The 19,300-nt window shown below is 42.8% G+C and overlaps 1 protein-coding gene across 2 annotated transcripts in view; it reads left to right on the forward strand.

The window, feature by feature from the left end:
• The window catches only part of LG08H10orf90 (linkage group 08 C10orf90 homolog), a 367,755-nt gene that overhangs the window by 211,046 nt on the left and 137,409 nt on the right, over positions 1 to 19,300 (forward strand). The gene's annotated exons all lie outside the window — the stretch shown is intronic.

The raw sequence follows: 19,300 nt of genomic DNA on the forward strand, positions 1-19,300 counted from the left end.
TCTCTCAACTTTACCACTACTTTGTGGATGATAAGGTGTATGGAAAGCTTGCTGTATGTGAAGTGCTTCCATTACCTCTTTCATTACTTCCCCAGTAAAATGGGTTCCTCTGTCACTCTCAATAGTTTCAGGAACTCCATATCTACAAACTATTTCATTCAAAATTTTCTTTGCTGTTGTTTTTGCATTTGCTTTGGCTACTGGCCAGCTCTCGGGCCAACCTGAAAACATGTCAACACACACTAAAGCAAACTCATAGGTGCCTATCCTGGGCATCTGAATGTAGTCTATTTGAATTCTTTGGAAAGGGAAATCTGGCTTTGGAGAATGCCTTTGGGGAACATGAACAGGCCTCCCTGCATTGTACAGAGCACAAGTGAGACATGAAGCACAAAACCTGGCTGCAAATGCACTAAATCCAGGTGCTATCCAATAGCAGTCAGTAAGTGCCACCATCGCGCCCTTAGCAAGATGACTGACGCCATGTGCCAGCTGTGCTAAAACTGGGTACAAACTCCTGGGTAGACACCACCTGTTGTCAGCGCTCCACAGGCCCTGCTGATTTTGGGTAGCATTACATTTGATCCACTTATCCTTCTCTTCATCAGGGGCCTGGTTCTGCAACTGAGTTAGAGTTTCTACATCCCACTGCTCTTGATGAGGGGAATCTGTCCCCGCTACCTGGGCGACCCCTACAGTGGATGTGACTCCAAATGCCATAAGGGCAGCATCCTTTGCCGCTTGGTCCGCTAAAGCATTTCCTCTGGCTGTCATGTCACTTCCCCTTGCATGCCCTTTTACCTTCAAGATGGCAACTTCTGCTGGTTTCTGAAAGGCCTCAAATAGCCGCTCTATGAGTTTTGCATGTCTCACTGGCTTCCCTGCACTAGTCAGAAAGTGCCGTGCTTTCCAGATAGGCCCAAAATCGTGGGCTATTCCAAATGCATATCTGCTGTCAGTGTAAACATTTCCCCTTTTTTTCTCTAGGAGATGACATGCTTTGACTACAGCATACAACTCCGCTTCCTGTGCTGACATCTGGGGTTTCAATGCTTCCTGATGTAAAATGGTGTCTGTAGTGGTTACAGCAAACCCTGTGTGTGGCTGACCATCGTCAGTGTAAAATCTGGAACCATCTACGAATAAGTGTGTGTCACAATCTGATAAGGGCTCATCTTTTGCTGGTGTGACAGAGGCCCTTTCTACCTCCATAAGAGCCATACAATCATGAGAAAAACTCTCAGGTTCTACATCAGTACCATTTGTTGCATCTTCCTCATCAATTATAGGAAGAAGATTAGCCGGATTTAAAGTAACACATCGTTTGATTGTTAAATTCGATGGAGCAAAAAGAGCAGACTGGTACTTGTCAAATCTACTGGCAGACACATGTCTAGTATTTACTTGATTCATGATTTCCTGCACTGCATGTGGCACATACAGGATCAGAGCAGAATCTAGTACAAGCTCCGTTACTTTGTCTAGCAGCAAAATGCAGGCTGCTATGGCTCGCATACAACTGGGGGAGCCTTTGATGACAGGGTCTAATGAGGCTGATACATACATCACAGGCCTCTGTTTGTCTCCATGTAGCTGGGTGAGTACACCTGCAGCAAATCCATTGACTTCATGACAGAACAACGAGAAAGTCTTAGTATAGTCAGGAAGTCCAATGGCGGGCGCTTCAGACAAAATTTTAATAAGCTCCTTCATCTGCAATTCATTGTCCCATGTGAGTTTGAAAGGGTTTCTAGTGGTAGCCTCATATAGAGGAGCCATAAGTTCTGATGCATTTGGAATCCAGTCCCTACAATATCCCACTAACCCCAGGAAGGCACGTAGTTGCCGGACATTTCTTGGCTTTTCAAAGTTTTGTAGAGTTTTAACTCGATCTGGGGTTAGGTGACGGATTCCATGTGAAATGCAGTGACCCAGGAAGATCACTTTCTCTTGGCAGTATTGTAGCTTATTTTTGCTAACTTTGTTGTTACTGTTATAGAGAAACATGAGAAGGCTTACTGTTTCTCTGCTACAAATGTCCTTTGTATCAGAACAAATAAGCAAATCGTCTATGTACTGAAGCAAAACTGTGTTTGGGTGTGAGGGGGACCATTGGTCCAATACTTGCTTTAACGCAGTATTATATTCAGAGGGGCTACTCACACAGCCTTGGGGCAATCTTGTCCATGCTAACTTTTGGGCATCATGGGTAAATGAAAAAAGGTGCCAGCAATCTGGGTGCAGGGGCACCGAAAAGAAAGCATTTGCAAGATCAATTACTGTAAAGCAGGTGCTGGAGGCAGGTATTCCACTTAGTAAAGTGCGGGGGTTGGGCACGATCGGGGTATCTGCCTCTATTATATTGTTAATGGCTCTCAAATCATGCACCATGCGATATGTCACCTGCCCACCCTTCTTGTCTGGCTTCTTTGCAATTGGGAACAGGGGTGTATTGACCTGGGACTTAATTGGTACAACAACCCCTGCTGCTTTCAGTTGAGTGATTTGATCCTTTATCCCCTCAGTCTGAGCAATACTCAGTGGATACTGTTTAATCTGTGGGAGATGGGCTCCTGGTTTAATTTTTATCATGACTGGGGTGCAATCCAGCAGACCTACATCATATTTGCTGGTGGCCCATAATTCAATGGAAATCACTTTCAATTCTGGTGGAAATGGCAGAGTGGAGTCTTGGATTAAAAATACTCCACAGGCAGAATTTAAAACTTCTCCTGATAGACTACTGACCACTTGGACTCCTGTAGGAGTGTAGTCTATGTTTGCTAGAATTTGGTTCAAAATGTCAGCTCCCAAAAGATTGGTAGGAACTGTGTCTGAAACTAACACTTTAGTGCCAATTTCTGTTTGCTGTCCTAGCCTGAGTTTAAGTGGCTTGGACTCAACCAAATCAGTAGAGGTCCCGGTTAGGCCAACACCAGAGATAACATTTGTAGATAATAATCCTGGAGGTAAGTCCTCTCTATTAAAAACACTTCGGCTTGCACCAGTATCAATTAAACAGGTTAATTCTGTTTCTCCTCCAGGATAGGGGAGTTCTTGTAAAAATACTTTTACTCTGGCCTCGGGACCATTGTCTCCCCTATTTAACATGATTGATACTGGCATGCCATTTTCCTATGCCTGATCCACTGCTTTTGGCAGAGAACTGGGATCAGCATGAGGGGCCTCTAAGCTCTTTTCTAGTCTACGGTCAGGAAGATGGCAGAATTTGGCTATGTGTCCTTCCCCATCACAATTGTAGCATATAATTGGTCCCCGATTGCCATGATTTCTGAAATTGCCTTTGCCTCTTCCTCTTCCTTTTCCTCTCTGCTTCCCCATGTACATTACCTTGGGTTTGCTGTCTTTTTGGTTAATCCTGTTTTCTATGGACAACAGGATAGGCAGGACGTCTCGAATAGACATATTGCCTGCCTCAGGCCTTGCTGTGAACAACTTTTCTTTCAACTGGGGTATTAAACCATCAAGAAACCTTTGTTTCACCAGTTGTGTAGATGGACTTGCAGTTTCTCCCGCCTTCTCTTCCTCTATTTTAATGCCTGCTTCCTCAGCCATCTCACTTAACCGCCTCCAATAAGCCCCTGCTGCTTCCTCTTTCCCTTGCTTAGCATTCATAAATTCAGCATGTCTGGTTTGTCCATATATTTGGGGCAATTTTTCCTTCAATTTCTCACAAACCTCCCGTCCACTAACCATCTTACCTAGATTTTTGACGTCTACACCACATTCTTTAAGTATATAGCCAGACATGTTGCTTCCCACTGCTTTAATAAGAAGCTGATGAATGTCAGTAGCAGAAGCTTCATATGCTTCCTGTGCAGCACTAAGTTTGTTTGCAAACCCAATTGGATTCTTTCTAGGATCTCCCAATCCTTCTAATATGGCTCTCATATCTTGGGGACTAAAAGGTACATGCCATTTAATTTGAGACTTCCTGTCAACAGCATCACCTTCAAAAACTAATTGGGTTCTGACAGGATAAACTGCAACAGATTTCTCTATGCCAGGGGCAGAAGGGCTGGCATCTCCCTTCCTTCTCTCTTCATCTTGCTGCCACAATTTGGAAATTATGGTTTGCTCTGGAAGTTCAGACTCTATCTCTCTTTCTCTGGCCAATGCCTTAAGTTCAGAGAGATCTAGGTTTGCATATGTGCCTTTTGATTTATGCCAATCATCTGTTTCTAGGATACGAGCCAAATCCCTCTTTGTAGGTTGATATGGGGCTGTTAAACCTCTGCTCTCTACTATATTACATAGCTCATCTTTTGTGTGTTCCATGTAATCTAATTCTTTTGCTTTTGTGCGTGGACCCCTTAAAGCCAAACTGGCAGCCACATAAGGTGGGGGGTCCTCCTCTACAGAGTCTTCTGGCCAAACGTAGTAAATTTGGGCAGTACTTTTATTAAATATCTCCGTCAGGCCAGTTTGATTTGCTACTTTAGCTTCTGTCTCCCATGTGCAAGCTATTCTCCACGTTCCTTCACTGCACAGTAGTGGGCCATAATCGTGCAGAAAAGTTTGCCATACTTTTAAATCAAAAGTCCCTTCAGATTTTAAAGGTTTAGCTGTTCCCTTTGTCCATTCTACCCATTTATCTAGGGGCTCAGTATAGGCAGAACCGTACCTTCGGTTCATATATTCTCTAGCGCTCATCTTGCGCTGGGCATTTTCTGAAGGCCTCTCTCCCTTCATTCCCTTAATTAATTTAATGCCCATAATGACTGGCCAGTCTTCTCTCTTCTCTACTTGTGCCTATACCCTCTTGCCTCTAAAACAAATAGTACAGCAAATCTGCAGATTTACAAGAATAGTCTCCACTTATCTACGTGGATAGAAGGGGTTTATGACAATAGACAAAACACTCATTAAGAGACCCTCCTCGTCTCTTCTCTTCTCTGTGAGTTTTATCTGACCCTACCATGCGCCTCTGACCCAGGTCGCCCACAAGGAGTCAACGCAGGGAACTGCAGAGGATTTTCCCTATCCACACACAGTCCAACCCGTGAAGGGGGACACAAACACATTCACACACACACGTTACCCAACCAGAAAGGTCCAAGAGTGGTCTGGTTTCCTTGAGAACCGACAGATAGGATACATAGGAAAAGGCAGAAATATAGCAAGCTTAAGGGCAGCTTACCTAGCCGGCATTTGAGGTCTGCGTTTCCCGATGATCCCGATCGAAGCGCGGTTCCTTCTGGAGACTCTGCCAAACTCCTGGCTGGCTCGCCAAGACTGATATGACTGATTTCTGATTGGGACTCTAAAACAAAGTTAATACTGCAGCTGCAGGAACAGATTCACAGGACTCAATCACTGTGTTTAAAATGTCCGTTCAGTGAAAAATTTATTATTACATGTTATTTTATACATAGATAAGAAAGGGGTGGTGTGAGATGTTATTAAAAAGTAACAAATAGCAATATGTTATTAAAAGCTAACAAATAGAAATATATTATTAAAAACTAGCGAATAGAACAATTGCAAAAGTAAAACCTTGAAAAGGGAGGGGGGAGTAGAGAGCGTTTAGTAGGAGAAGTGTCTGTGTGTTAGGTGAAGGTTACAGAACACATTTCAACAGTGAGAACAAAATGGATTCTCTTGTGCTTAAATGAACAGTACAATGAATGTCCATGTCAACTTGGAATGCTATGTGTTGGATACAAGCCAAAACATATTCATAAAAGTTTTTCCCATTAAAAAGAATTCATATACTTTTTTAAAGTCCCTTTTCATTAGCAACACACAGCTTGACTTGGTATTACTATATGGCCAATAGATAGAACGACATGTGAACTGGATTTTTCAGTAGAATGACAACCAGACAACTCGGGTTTGCACCATATGTTGACTCATTGACCCTCCTAAGAAGTGTCACAATGACTTTGTAAAAGAGTAAAAGAGAAAATATTTAAAGTGAAATAAAATGGTTCTCTGATCCATTTTTCCAGCATTTTGAAGTTCACATTGAGAATCACTGTGTTAATGGGGGGCACTATGCATTTACATTAGTTCAAACCCCTCTAGGACCCGAAAAACTTTAAATTAAAAGCTGTATGTCTTCAGGAATGAATGTTATGCTGTTGCTCACTATAATTGATACAGCAGAATTTGGTGGTGTCGGCAATGGCTATGGTGAGTATTAACTCTCCTTTTTTGCAGGGACATCTTTTTAGCCAATTATAGTTTTGCAGCAAGGTCACTTTAAACCTTTCACTGCTGTCAATGTAAGCAAACTCCCAGCCACCATAGTAGTTTACTTTTTCTCTGCAGGCTGCTGGCTCTTTCCATAGAATGCATAGATGTGAACTACATCCATAGGAAACCATGTTTAAATAGACTGTAGTGTGTTTCTGCAAAACTGAAAATGCACAAAAAAATGCATATGTGTGAACCAGGTCTTACACTGTGCAGGAGATCAGTATCGGGTGTACATTTGTATGAAAAAAACACCTTTCACTTTCTCTACCTTAGTAAATACCTGATTGATCCTGGCTTACTTCCTTATTGTCTGTGGCAATGCAATTGCAGCTGATCCTCTGGATGTTGTCTTGCCATCTTAAGGCCTGGTTCACACCTATGCATTTTTTGTGCATTTTCAGTTTTGCAGTAACCATCTACAGTCCATTTGACATGATTTCCTATGGGTTGTATTCACATCTGTGCATTTTATGGAAAGGGCCAGTGACTTTTTTCTGGTTTTTGGTTTCATAGACTTTAATGGATCAAAACTGTGTATTGAAAATGCAAAATGCACCTGGAATATGCAAACTGCAATCTGCATAGGTGTGAATCAGGCCTTATTGGGCATGCTCTGCATGTTTACAGCAAAGATGCCATCCACTTCCCAATTGTTCCACTGCAAGTCGCCCCACGTGACTATTTTTGTCAGCTTTAGGGGCAGCTCCAGCACTTTGATTGACATATTCTCTCTCTAGCAGGGATAATTGACAGAGGCTTTATTTCACTGCTAGCTGCTCCATATAAAACACATGATCTCAACAGCGCCAATCAACACTGTGCAGGCAAGTGAAGACTCTTAAGACCTCCTGAAGTGATGTTCACTAGATGTATAATCGAATGTTTGCTTGATCCTTCTCCAGACTTCACAGTGCAGCAGGAAGCAAATAGGGAAAGTGAAGTGACCATGGTATAACTAATCCAATAAGAGGCATTTGGAATACTTAGAAAAAAGAATGGCTGCACACCGGAGTACCGAAAGTCTTTTTATTAACCATCACATAAAATTCAAAAGACAAACACTGCAGGATGATAGCAAGTGGAAGGCAGACGCGTTTCACACAGTTACATTGTGCTTACATGGAACCATGTTCAGGGGGACTGTCAAGTTTGCCTGTTCTAGAAGGACCCAGGCTTTTGTGGTGCGGTGTACATTCCAGCCCACTATCCTCGTGAGGTGGCGCACCAAGTAATATTTATAAATGTCCAGTAAACCAATGCCTCCCTTCAGTTTTGATAATATGAGTGTATTATATTTAATTCTAGGACGTTTCTGCCCCCAGACGAAGAGGGTGCAGGCTCTGTATTATGCTATGAAAAATGCTTTAGGTAGGATAATAGGGATTGCTTGTAAAATGTATAAGAGACGTGGAAGTATGTTCACTTTCACGATAGCAGCCCGCCTGAACCAAGAGAAAAGCCCCTTGTGCTAGGCCTGAAGGTCTCGATGGATATTACGCAGTAGTGGGACATAGTTAAGCATGTAAAGGTCAGATAAGGAGGATGGAAGCTTGATTCCGAGGTAGGTGATAGATCTCTTCTGCCATGAAAAGGGGAAGCTAGATGTGCATGCATGCACCTCGGACTTCGGTAACGTCACGTTTAGGGCAAATTATTTAGCAAAATTAATTTGCAAGTTAGAGATGTTATTATAGTGTGTGAAATCCTTAAGTAAGTTAGGAATGGTAAGTTGTGGATTAAAGAGAAAGAGTAGGATATCATCGATAAATGCTGCAATTTTATATTTGCGCCCCATGACATCTATCCTCTTGATATTATGATTGTTCCTGAGCTGATTCAGTAGAAGTTCCAGGGTGAGAACAAATAAATGAGAACAAATAAATGTGGTGAAAGAGGGCACCCTTGTCTAGTGCCGTTAGACACGGAGAAGGCATCCGACTTGCGGCTGTTGACCCTGACTTTAGCAGTTGGCTTAGAATATAGCGCAAGGATGAAGTTTAGCATATTGTTTGGAATGCCAACATGCGTCAGTGCTGCTTGCATATAGTCCCAGGCCACATTGTCATATGCCTTCTCCGCATACAATGATAAGGAGAACCCCTTGCTTTTGGCTTTAGAGAGCCAGTAGTGTAGGTTGAGGGCTTTCAGGGTATTATCCCTGGCTTCCCTACCCGGGACGAAACCAACCTGATCATTGCTTATGAGAAGTGGCATAATTGAGGAAAGACGGTTTGCTAGAATTTTTGCACAAATTTTTAGATCAACATTGATCAACAAGATCGGTCTATAGTTGGCTACGTGTGTAGGGTCCTTACCCTCCTTGGGAATCACTGTGATATGTGCTTCCAAGAGGCCTTGGAGACCTGACGGGTTCGAGGTGAGAGAGTTGAAGGCAGATAGGAAAGGAAGGGATAAAATATCCGCAAAGGTTTTGTAGTATGATGCGCAAAAACCGTCCGAGCCAGGGCTCTTCCCTATTTTAAGTCATTTCACGGCTATCTTTAACTCCTCTATTACATAGTTACATAGTTACATAGTAGGTGAGGTTGAAAAAAGACACAAGTCCATCAAGTCCAACCTATGTGTGTGATTATGTGTCAGTATTACATTACATATCCCTGTATGTTGTGGTCATTCAGGTGATTATCTAATAGTTTCTTGAAGCTATCAATGCTCCCCGCTGAGACCACCGCCTGTGGAAGGGAATTCCACATCCTTGCTGCTCTTACAGTAAAGAACCCTCTACGTAGTTTAAGGTTAAACCTCTTTTCTTCTAATTGTAATGAGTGGCCACGAGTCTTATTAAACTCTCTTCTGCGAAAAAGTTTTATCCCTATTGTGGGGTCACCAGTACAGTATTTGTAAATTGAAATCATATCCCCTATCCCCAATCATATTGAAAGTGGTTGATCTAGTTTTTGAGATTCCTCAGGGGATATCGGTCTAGGGTTGTATTGGGTAAGAAAGTGATGAGATGTTTTCTAGAGTTTTGGTCTTAATTGAGTTGGGGCATTCAATTTCAGGTTATATAGGTTTGAGTAAAGAAGACATCTGTAGATGCAAGAAGTTTACCTTCCAAGGATTTGTCCGAGGATATGATGTGTCGGATGTTTGTGGAGGCTTTTTTTTCGACTGAAGGGCTCGAGCAAGTAATTTCCCACTCTTGTTTCCGTACTCCTAAAACAGTTTTTTGGTCAGCATGTATTGGCGTCTAACTATGTGATCTAGTTCATGTAGGAGTTCCTTCCTGACTGAGAGCAATTCCTGTTGTGTTTGTATTGCTCGTGTTTGTTTGTGCGTTGCTTCCAGTGTCTGTATATGTTTCATTAGGTCTGCTACATGGGCCTGTTTTTCCTTCTGTCTACGCGCGGCCAGTGCTATTATTTCTCCCCTCATAACACATTTGTGCGCTTCCCAAATAGAGACCGGGGATATATCCGGATCTGCATTTTCCTGGAAGTATGTCTGAAGGCATGTAGAAACCTTTGATAGTTGCATTTTGTCAGTAAGAAGAGTGGCGTTTAACCGCCAATGCTTGGTGCGTGGCACATGTCCCGGAAAATTTAGAATCATGGTTATCGTCTATGATATGATAAAAGCATAGGTTTGATAGCACATTTTGAAAGGAAACAAATGTCTGCTTGTGATAGAAAAAAGTAGTGCAGTCTGGAATGGTTATTGTTGGGTGCAGAGACGTGGGTGTAATCTCTGATGTCAGGGTTAAGAGTAGGCCATGTATCATGTACTAAAAGGTGTTGTAAGAGAAGGTGGATGTGTTTGAGGGCCTTATATGGTAGTGAAGATGCGCCAGTGTGAGTGTCCAAGAGGGGTTGTAGTGGGATGTTGAAGTCCCCTCCAAGCACTAATATGCCCGATTGGAAAGCAGTTAAGTGGTTTACTACTGAATCCAGAAATGTTACCTGGTTTGAGTTAGGGAAGTATAGGTTTGCTAGAGTAATAGGTCTATAATATATATTATTATGGGGAGATTTCTAGAAATCAAAAGAACCCCCTTGGTCCCTGCTACACTGTTGGTGGCATGGTATGCTGTAGAGAAGTACTGATTGGTTAGTTTTGGTATGTTATTGCTGCAGAAGTGAGTTTCCTGTATGAATACCACATTCGCTTTTAACTTTTTCATCAGCAATAAAAGCTTAGATCATTTTTCTGGTATATTTAGACCTTGCGCATTTATCAAGATTAATTTCAAGGCTTTAGATATCGTTTTTTGTTTTTGAGACTCCATCAGTAAAGCAGAAGTAGGAACTGATCAATGGAGAGCCAGACGATATTGTAATCAAACTAGTCCAAGAGCGAAAACCCTGAGAGGGAGGGGGAAAGAAAGAAGAAAGTGAAAACAAAAAGGCGGAAGGGAGTTACAAAAGAGGGGAAAATGTGAGCCTGATGTGAAGGGTTGGGAGAATAGGTAGGGCACAAGGAAGGGGTGTTCCGGTGACAGGGGAGTACCTGCTACTCTGTCTTGAGGGAGGAGTGGGAAAATCTGGAAAAAATCAATGGCAGTAAAGAGTACATCCCCGGAAATGTCCATGGGGTTACTGACCACTGCGGGTAAACGTAGTCTGTCTACCAGGGTAGTAGGTAGCTGTGGCTAGCTAGGGGATATTATCAGGTGAGCAGGCAACCTTGTCAGTAGATCCCAATCCGTAATCACTGCAAGGTAATGGGGTTAAGTTGAAGCACTCGTGCAGGCGTGTAGGAGAGGCATAGGCACCCTAGTGCAGTTTCCCTGTCAGGTTGCAGTAATGAGGTCACCCCCTGGTGAATACCTGGTAAGGGTATACTTAACAATCAAACTATGGGGTCAGACCTTAATTATTAATGTGTCTTAAGAAAGATATTATATTAGAGAGAAACCATTTATCATATAACTTTAGCAACTGTCTTAAAAGCTTTTGAAAAACATTTTACCCAAACTAGCATAGGTCCCACGAGTCTAAGGTTCAACCTAAACATTAAAACATTGAACTAGCATAAGATCAGACATTTCTTCAGCATTTACCCTTGGACGAGAACAAGAGACGCTGGCAAGAGATGAGGATCCATGAATACAAATTCCCAAAGAGCAAGTATAAATTTCTAGCTTTATCTAGTTTCCCCAAGGGGGGTGTGGTTTATGTTTTGCATGCTATCAATGGGTAAGAGGTACAGTAGTCAGGTTATAGCTTATGTCCCTAATGGTGTTTCATTGAGATTCAGGATGTCTTTAACCGCTTCAGCCCCGGAAGAATTTACCCCCTTCCTGACCAGAGCACTTTCTGCGTCGCTTTAACTGACAATTGCGCAGTCATGTGACATGGCTCCCACACAAAATTGATTTCCTTTTTTCCCACAAATAGAGCTTTCTTTTGGTGGTATTTGATCACCTCTGCGGTTTTTATTTTTTGCGCTATAAACAAAAAAATAGCGTCAATTTTGAAAAAAAACGCATTATTTTTTACTTTTTGCTATAATAAATATCCCAAAAAATAATTAAAAAAACATTTTTTTTCCTCCAGTTTAGGCCGATACGTATTCTTCTACATATTTTTGGTAAAAAAAATCTCAATAAGCGATTATTTATTGGTTTGCGCAAAAGTTATCGCGTTTACAAAATAGGGGATAGTTTTTATGGCATTTTTATGAATAATTTTTTTTTCACTAGTAATGGCGGCGATCAGCGATTTTTATTGTGACTGCGACATTATGGCGGACACATCGGACATTTTTGACACATTTTTGGGACCATTGACATTTATACAGCAATCAGCGCTATAAAAATGCACTAATTCCTGTGTAAATGACACCGGTAGTGAAGGGGTTAACCACTAGGGGGCGGGGAGGGGTTAAGTCAGTACTAGGGAGTGATTTCTAACTGTAGGAGGGATGGGCTAGCTGTGGCACATCACTGATCTCTGTTCCCGATGACAGGGAGCAGAGATCAGTGAGACTGTCACTAGGCAGAACGGGGAGATGCTTGTTTACATCAGCATCTCCCCATTCGTCCTCTCCGTGAGGCGATCGTGGGTATCCCCGCGGCGATCGAGTCCACGGGACCCGCGACCCGACTCATGGAGCTCCCGGCCGGCGCGCACGCAATGGCATGACGAGGAATTCAAATGGGACTTACAGGTATGCCCATTTGCCCAGCCGCGCCATTCTGCCGACGTACATTGGCGTGTGTCGGTCGGGAAGTTGTTAAGGGAGCCATTGTCTCTTGTTCAAGTCCAGAAGACATGTATATTACTGTACATTTATAAAAGAAAGGAAATCCTTCATCCTAACCTAGTATCCCCTGGTCTAAAATAAGGAGACAGAGGGGGTTATTTACGAAAGGCAAATCCACTATGCTCTACAAGTGCAAAGTGCATTTGAAATTGCATTGAAAGTGCACTTGGAAGGGCAGTCGCTGTAAATCTGAGGGGTAGATCTGAAATGAGGGGAAGCTCTGCTGATTTTTTTATCCAACCATGTGCAAGCTAAAATGTTGTTTTTTATCTTCCTTGCATGTCCCCCTCGGATCTACAGCGACTGAACTTCCAAGTGCACTTTCAGTGCAATTTTAAGTGCACTTTGCAGTGGATTTGCCTTTAGTAAATAAACCCCAGTGTCATTTAATATGTACTCCTGATATCCATCCGATGCCCAAAATCAGGTCAGGTTCTAACTATGTATCATGTACATATGAGCCTGTTTACGTACAGTCTGAGTCCTTGGGACCAGAGGGGAAGTGAGGTAGTTTCCGCATACACAACTGAAGAACGGCTTCTCATGCCTGACACTCATATATATATAATAACAAACCAATATTTGACTTCCACATGAGCTTCATACTCAATAATGTGTACAATAATGTGTACAACGTTATCATGGAAGTGTCACAAGGTTCCCGAATCTCCCTAGCGGTCTGTAGGGCTGTTGTTTTCCAGTGATTTTCTCTGTAGTTGGGTATTGAGAGAGGATCTCTCACTTGTTGTAGTGCAGGTGCACGTCACTTAAGAAATGTGGGAGGTTAGACAGTGCCTGTCTATATGCAAAAAAACAAACAAAACTGTTCCTAGGAACAGTATCCGTATCAAACGGGGTGACATATCATGATAGGATCCATGATGCCTGTCTGGATCTCCGGTGTGCTGGAGAGGCAGTAGGGCTGGAGTTGAAAAGCGCTCTATGGCTAGCAGGTGAGGGTGAGCCATGCCGTGGCGATCTGCGGCGTCTGTGTCTTGAGGTCTGGGTGTCCATCTGGTCTTCACCGTTAGGTCCTCTGGATGCTGAGGGTGTGCGGACTTCACTGTACCAATCCGATATAGAGACGAGAGGGATGTTCAGGGTCTGGCAGAAGTGAGGGAGGTCTTCCGGTACTCTTAGTAATGGTGTTTTGCCCGCCAGTGAAGCAGAGAGGCAGAAAGGATATTTCCATCTGTAGTGTGTAGGATGTCTAGAAGTGGGCACAGGTCTTTACGATGTTGCAGAGTGATATTGGACAGATCTTGAAAGATTTTGATATCTGCACTCTCATATGAGATATGTATTCTGTTGTGCGCCTTTCTAAGGATATCTTCCTTAATTCAAAAGCTAGTCAAACAGCATACAATGTCCCTTGTCCCTTTCCATCCCAATCTCCGTGGCAGGGGGTCTGCCTAGGAGGTCATTAACTACTTGTTGAATTTTATCCTGCTCCACTGTTTCAGTCACTCCACGGACTCCGCTGAGATTATTTCTGCGGCCCCTATTATCTAAATCTTCCATGTGTCTTTGTAGCTCTCTCATCTGGAATGTATGGGCATCCTGTACTGTGTGGAGCTGGCGTATGTGTGCCTCATGGTGAGATGTGACTGTTTCCACCTCCTGTACTCTCTCTGCTATGGCTTGAATATCATGGCGCAGGTCAGAGAAAGCTGCTGAGAATGCAGCCGAGAGACTCTCCTTAATGTCTGTTGCCACTGAATGTAGGTCGTGCAGACTAGGAGAGGTGTGATGAGCTGGGGGTGCTGGTGGCTGAAGATCGCTCACCAGTGCCTCTGAGCTTGGACTCTGCTGGGTTGCAGTGTGGCCGGGAGCCTGTGTGCTGTTCTGTGAAGATGCCGCCATGTTGGAGGGCTATGTCCGGAACATTTCCGGTATTTGGCAGCTTAATTGTGTGCATGATGCTTGTGGGGATCGCGAGTGGGAGGCAGAGCTGTTCTTGGGCTTCCCCATGTTTTTCTCGGCTTGGCTCGGGTCATCTTGTGTCCCACTGGCTGCCAGAGCTCCAGGATTAGGCGGCCATTCTCTTCCATGTTCAGACCATGCCCCAGCTCATATATTTTTCATTGCAGTGGGATTGTATCTAGCAAAATGTGAACAGTGCCAATATCAAATGACTTTATAAGAGGAAAATCAGAAAGTAAGTATTTACAAAGTTGAAAAACTGCTTTTCTGGATTTATATTTCTAATGGACTCTGTATTAAAATAAAATATTTTTTATTAATAAGGCACCAATGTTTTATGCAGTTCAGCACACTACAATCACCAGACAAAAAAATGAAGTTAAAATTAACACAGAGTGCAAAAGTGGAAGCTAGGCTAAGGATAGAGAAGAAAATTCCAGAGGACTGAGGCTTCTCTAGAGAAATTGCAGCCTGTATGTTGTATATCTATTCACCTAAAGAAGTTGTTCTTTTTTAGCTTTACCTACTACACAGCTACTATATAGTGGGCTTCTGTGTAGCTCTGCTCTTCTATTTTGAGTATTTTTCAGATTTGTTTTCATAAAGGTTGGCATTGAAGCAATATTAATGCCAAAAGCAAACATTTACTATATTGCAGCTTACCAATTGTTGGATGCGATGGCTGCATTTGTTTTCTTATTTAGGTTTTCTTTCTTCTATTTTCATTTGGTGATCCAGGCAGTAAGTCTGTTGTTTATAAAAAAAGAAACAAGCTCTCTTCCAGTGCTATCAGTTTACAGGGATGAGACAAACAATTTAACACTAGCAGGGGTGCTTACAATGATCAGCTTTTATTTGTTCATGTAAAACCATGTTTATCCCAAATGGAAAAAAAAATGCTGTAAGCTGGAGTTTGGCTTCAATTTGTTTAGTGTATCTAAATCTGCTATTACATCTAACACTCCCCTCCCCCCAGACTGACAATGTTGCCATCCACATGTGCCCCCTGTGTTCCTTCATCCAGAGCGGAGGCATGCTAATACAGGAGGTGTGTTACTGTCCAGGTCACCAGGTGAAAACAGAGGAAAACAAGCCATAAAAAAGAAACCCAATGCAGCCACCACGTCTGTTTTTTTTTTTTACCTCTTTAACTGGTCAGTGCCTGGTTGTAAAAGGCTTCCTGAAATATACTTTCTATGACATCATAAATATACAGTGCATCCGAAAAGTATTCAGAGCGCTTCACTTTTTCCACATTTTGTTATGTGACAGCCTAATTCCAAAATGGATTACATTCATTATTTTCCTCAAAATTCTACAAACAATACCCTATAATGGCAATGTGAAAGAAGTCTGTTTGCAATCTTTGCAAATTTATTAAAAATAAAAAATGAAAAAATCACATCCTTTTCCATGACACTCAAAATTGAGCCGAGGTGCATCCTGTTTCCACTGGTCATCCTTGAGATGTTTCTATAACTTGATTGGAGTCCACCTGTGGTAAATTCAGTTGATTGGACATGATTTGGAAAGGCACACACCTGTCTATATAATGTACCACAGTTAACAGTGCATGTCAGAGCACAAACCAAGCCATGAAGTCCAAGGAACTATCTGTAGACCTCAGAGATAGAATTGTATTGAGGCACAGATCTGGGGAAGGGTACAGAAAAATGTCTACAGCATTGAAGGTCCCAATGTGCACAGCGGCCTCCATCATCCGTAAATGGTAGATCTTTGGAACCATCAGGACTCCTCCTAGAACGGGCCGCCCATCTAAACTGAGCGATCGGGGGAGAAGGGCTATAGTCAGGAAGGTGACCAAGAACCCGATGGTCCCTCTGATAGAGCTCCAGTGTTCCTATGTGGCGAGAGGAGAAACTTCCAGAACAACCATCTCTGCAGCACTCCACCAATCAGGCTTGTGTGGAAGAGTGGCAAGATGGAAGCCACTCCTCAGTAAAAGGCACATGACAGCCCGCCTGGAGTTTGCCTAAAGGCACCTGAAGGACTCTCAGGCCATGAGAAACAAAATTCTCTGGTCTGATGTAACAAGGATTGAACTCTTTGGCCTGAATGGCAAGCGCCATGTCTGGAGAAAACAGGGACCGCTCATCATCTGGCAAATACCATCCCTACAGTAAAGCATGGTGGGGGCAGATTAATGCTGTGAGGATGTTTCTCAGGGGTAGGAACTGGGAGACTAGTCAGGATCGAGGGAAAGATGAATGCAGCGATGTACAGAGACATCCTTCATGAAAACCTGCTCCAGAGGGCAAAGGTTCTGTGACTGGAATGCGTGCGGGAGCCAACGGTTATGGTACAGGGCTCTGAAGAAACAGCACAGGTAGCCGTGCCTTCAGAGTGCATGCGCCAGTGATTTCACTGGCTGCATGTACAGTAAATATCTCCTACACGGTGTATGTTTAGGAGATATTTACACTACCTATAGGTAAAAAACTTAGGTGGAAGTTTACTTCCTCTTTAACATAACAACATTTTTCATAAATTTAGAAACTCCCAGCCTAGTTTGCAGGAGTTGCCCAAAGAATAGGTTGAAAACTCTAAGACCTTGAATTATGCACAAAAATCCAGCAACCGAATGTCAAACCCTGAGAATTCTCATATATACTCACATAAACGATATGATTCCAGCAGTATATGCAGACATCTGGCAGCAATGCAGTTTTTATGGTAGTATAAACAGCAGACAGAGGGTATGAAAATAGCCCTTAGCAATAATTTAATTCTGTTTGCTGCCATATAACAGTTATACCACACCAAATTTACAATGAGGAAAGGCCATGTATAATCCCTGCCACCAGCCATTGCGGGTGCTGCATGCATACAGTACCTTCTCAACACCAACACTTTGGTGACATATAGCTAATGTCAATGCATTGGATGAAACCAATAGTGGCTACTAGACGTTTCTTTTTTTTTGCTGATAGCTGTGGTTAAACATTTATATGATATAATTATAGTTTATTTTGAATAATATAATACTAGCTTTTACAAGTTTAGTAAGGTCTATTATGCAAGAATGTAGCTAATGTACGTGATAAACAGCCCAGAGAATTGTAAATGTGCCCCTGGCAACAAGAAGAAAATACAAATTGTTAAACTGAGCTTGCTGAATGATCACTGAAATTTGCCCTCATGAACAAATATTGGGAAGAGTATTAAGCATTAAAAAGAAAACACTGAGATAAAAGCTTGTTTGACTTTAGCTGATGAACAGTGCCTTGCAAAAGTATTCATCCCCCTTGGCATTTTTCGTGTTTTGTTGCCTCACAACCTGGAATTAGCATGGATTGTTTGAGGATTTGCATTGTTTGATTTACAGAAAATGCCCACAACTTTGAAGATTTTTTTTTTTTTTTTTTATTGTGAAGCAAACAACAAATAGGACAAAATAACAGAAAAAGTCAATGTGCATAATTATTCAACCCCCTAACGTCAATACTTTGTAGAGCCACCTTTTGCGGCTATCACAACTCCACGTCGCTCTGGATAAGTCTCTTTGAGCTTGGCACATCTTACCACTGGGATTTTTGCCCATTCCTCCCTTCAAAACTGCTCCAGCTCCTTCAAGTTGGATGGTTTGCGCTTGTGAACAGCAATCTTTAAGTCTGACCACAGATTTTCTATTGGATTGAGGTCTAGGCTTTGAGGATGACACGGTTGGCTTAGGGGGCATGATGTTGTAGCACCCTCTAGTTAGATAGGTGCTAGAGGTTAGATTTTTCTTTAGAGTAGGGAAATTTAAGCAGGCCTAGCTAGTGGCTAGGCCTGTTTGTTTTTATTCTGGGCTGGGAGTGGCTCAGGGTAGGGCTGGGTGACTCACAGGTAGCATCACTGTCACCTCCCTCTTCTTTCTAGAAGGTGCTAGAAAAAGAGGAGGAGAGGAAAGGTGGAGCTGCCTAGGGTATTCTGAGGAGCCTTGACCAATCTCCAACTTGCATTGGCGGGGGCACTCCTCCTTAAACACCCAGGGTCAGCCCAGCTGGGGAGGAGTTGTTGGGTGGAATTGCTGGAGGGAGAGAGTGTGGAGGCTGTCAGGGCCCACAGGGAGCTCCCCCGTCTGGGGGGGTGTAACCTTGGGCCTGGGCTCGGGTGCAGCCAGGAGGCAAGAGATACTGGAGGAGAGGCACATGAGAGAGCAAAGAGAGGACAGCGAGAGAGAGCACTGCTAAGAGACTCCAGAGGGGACAACTGGTCACAACCAGGAGGGCTGGTGAGTGAAGCATAGTTGGGAGGACTGGGGAGGCACGCCTGAGAGAACTGGGAGTTTGCAGTTTGAGATGGGTGCAGAACCAGAAAAGTGGACTGTGGGAAGGGCAGTGGAAAGAGACAGCTGCAGCCGAGAGGGCTGGCAGGGCTTATTGTGTCCGGAAATTACTGTTGAGATTATTTCTGTGTTAGTTTATACAGTCAGTTAATAAATTTGTATATTTGTTATTATATTTGTAATAGCCCACTGCGCTACCATGTGTCTTGGCAGGTTTGGGGACAGGCAGGAAAGATCATCACTGGGGAAAGTCAGGAGGACCCATCTGTCAAGTTATCCCTCAAGGGGTAGCACTACATGTCCAAAAAATAATTATTAAGAAAGTGAATTTTTTTAGGTGTTACATTTCTTGCTTTTGGGATATAACACACAACCTTAACCCTAATACTTAACATTTAATCAATGAAAACCTAACACTAACTAACCTTAGCTATAACCCAAATTAAGGACCTTTATACCTACATTGTTATTACCAATTTTATCTGGTATTTCCATGTTAGGATTGTTGCCAAAATCCTGGTCCATATGCCAAAAACAAGCAGTAGCAGGTTCTCAGAGACAAACGTAACTTCTTCAACATTTACCAGGCCTTTTCAGATACTCTCTGATTTTTATATATATTATTTTGCAGAAAATATG

The sequence above is a fragment of the Aquarana catesbeiana genome, linkage group LG08 (assembly GCF_042186555.1).
Source record: "Aquarana catesbeiana isolate 2022-GZ linkage group LG08, ASM4218655v1, whole genome shotgun sequence".
NCBI lineage: Eukaryota > Metazoa > Chordata > Amphibia > Anura > Ranidae > Aquarana > Aquarana catesbeiana.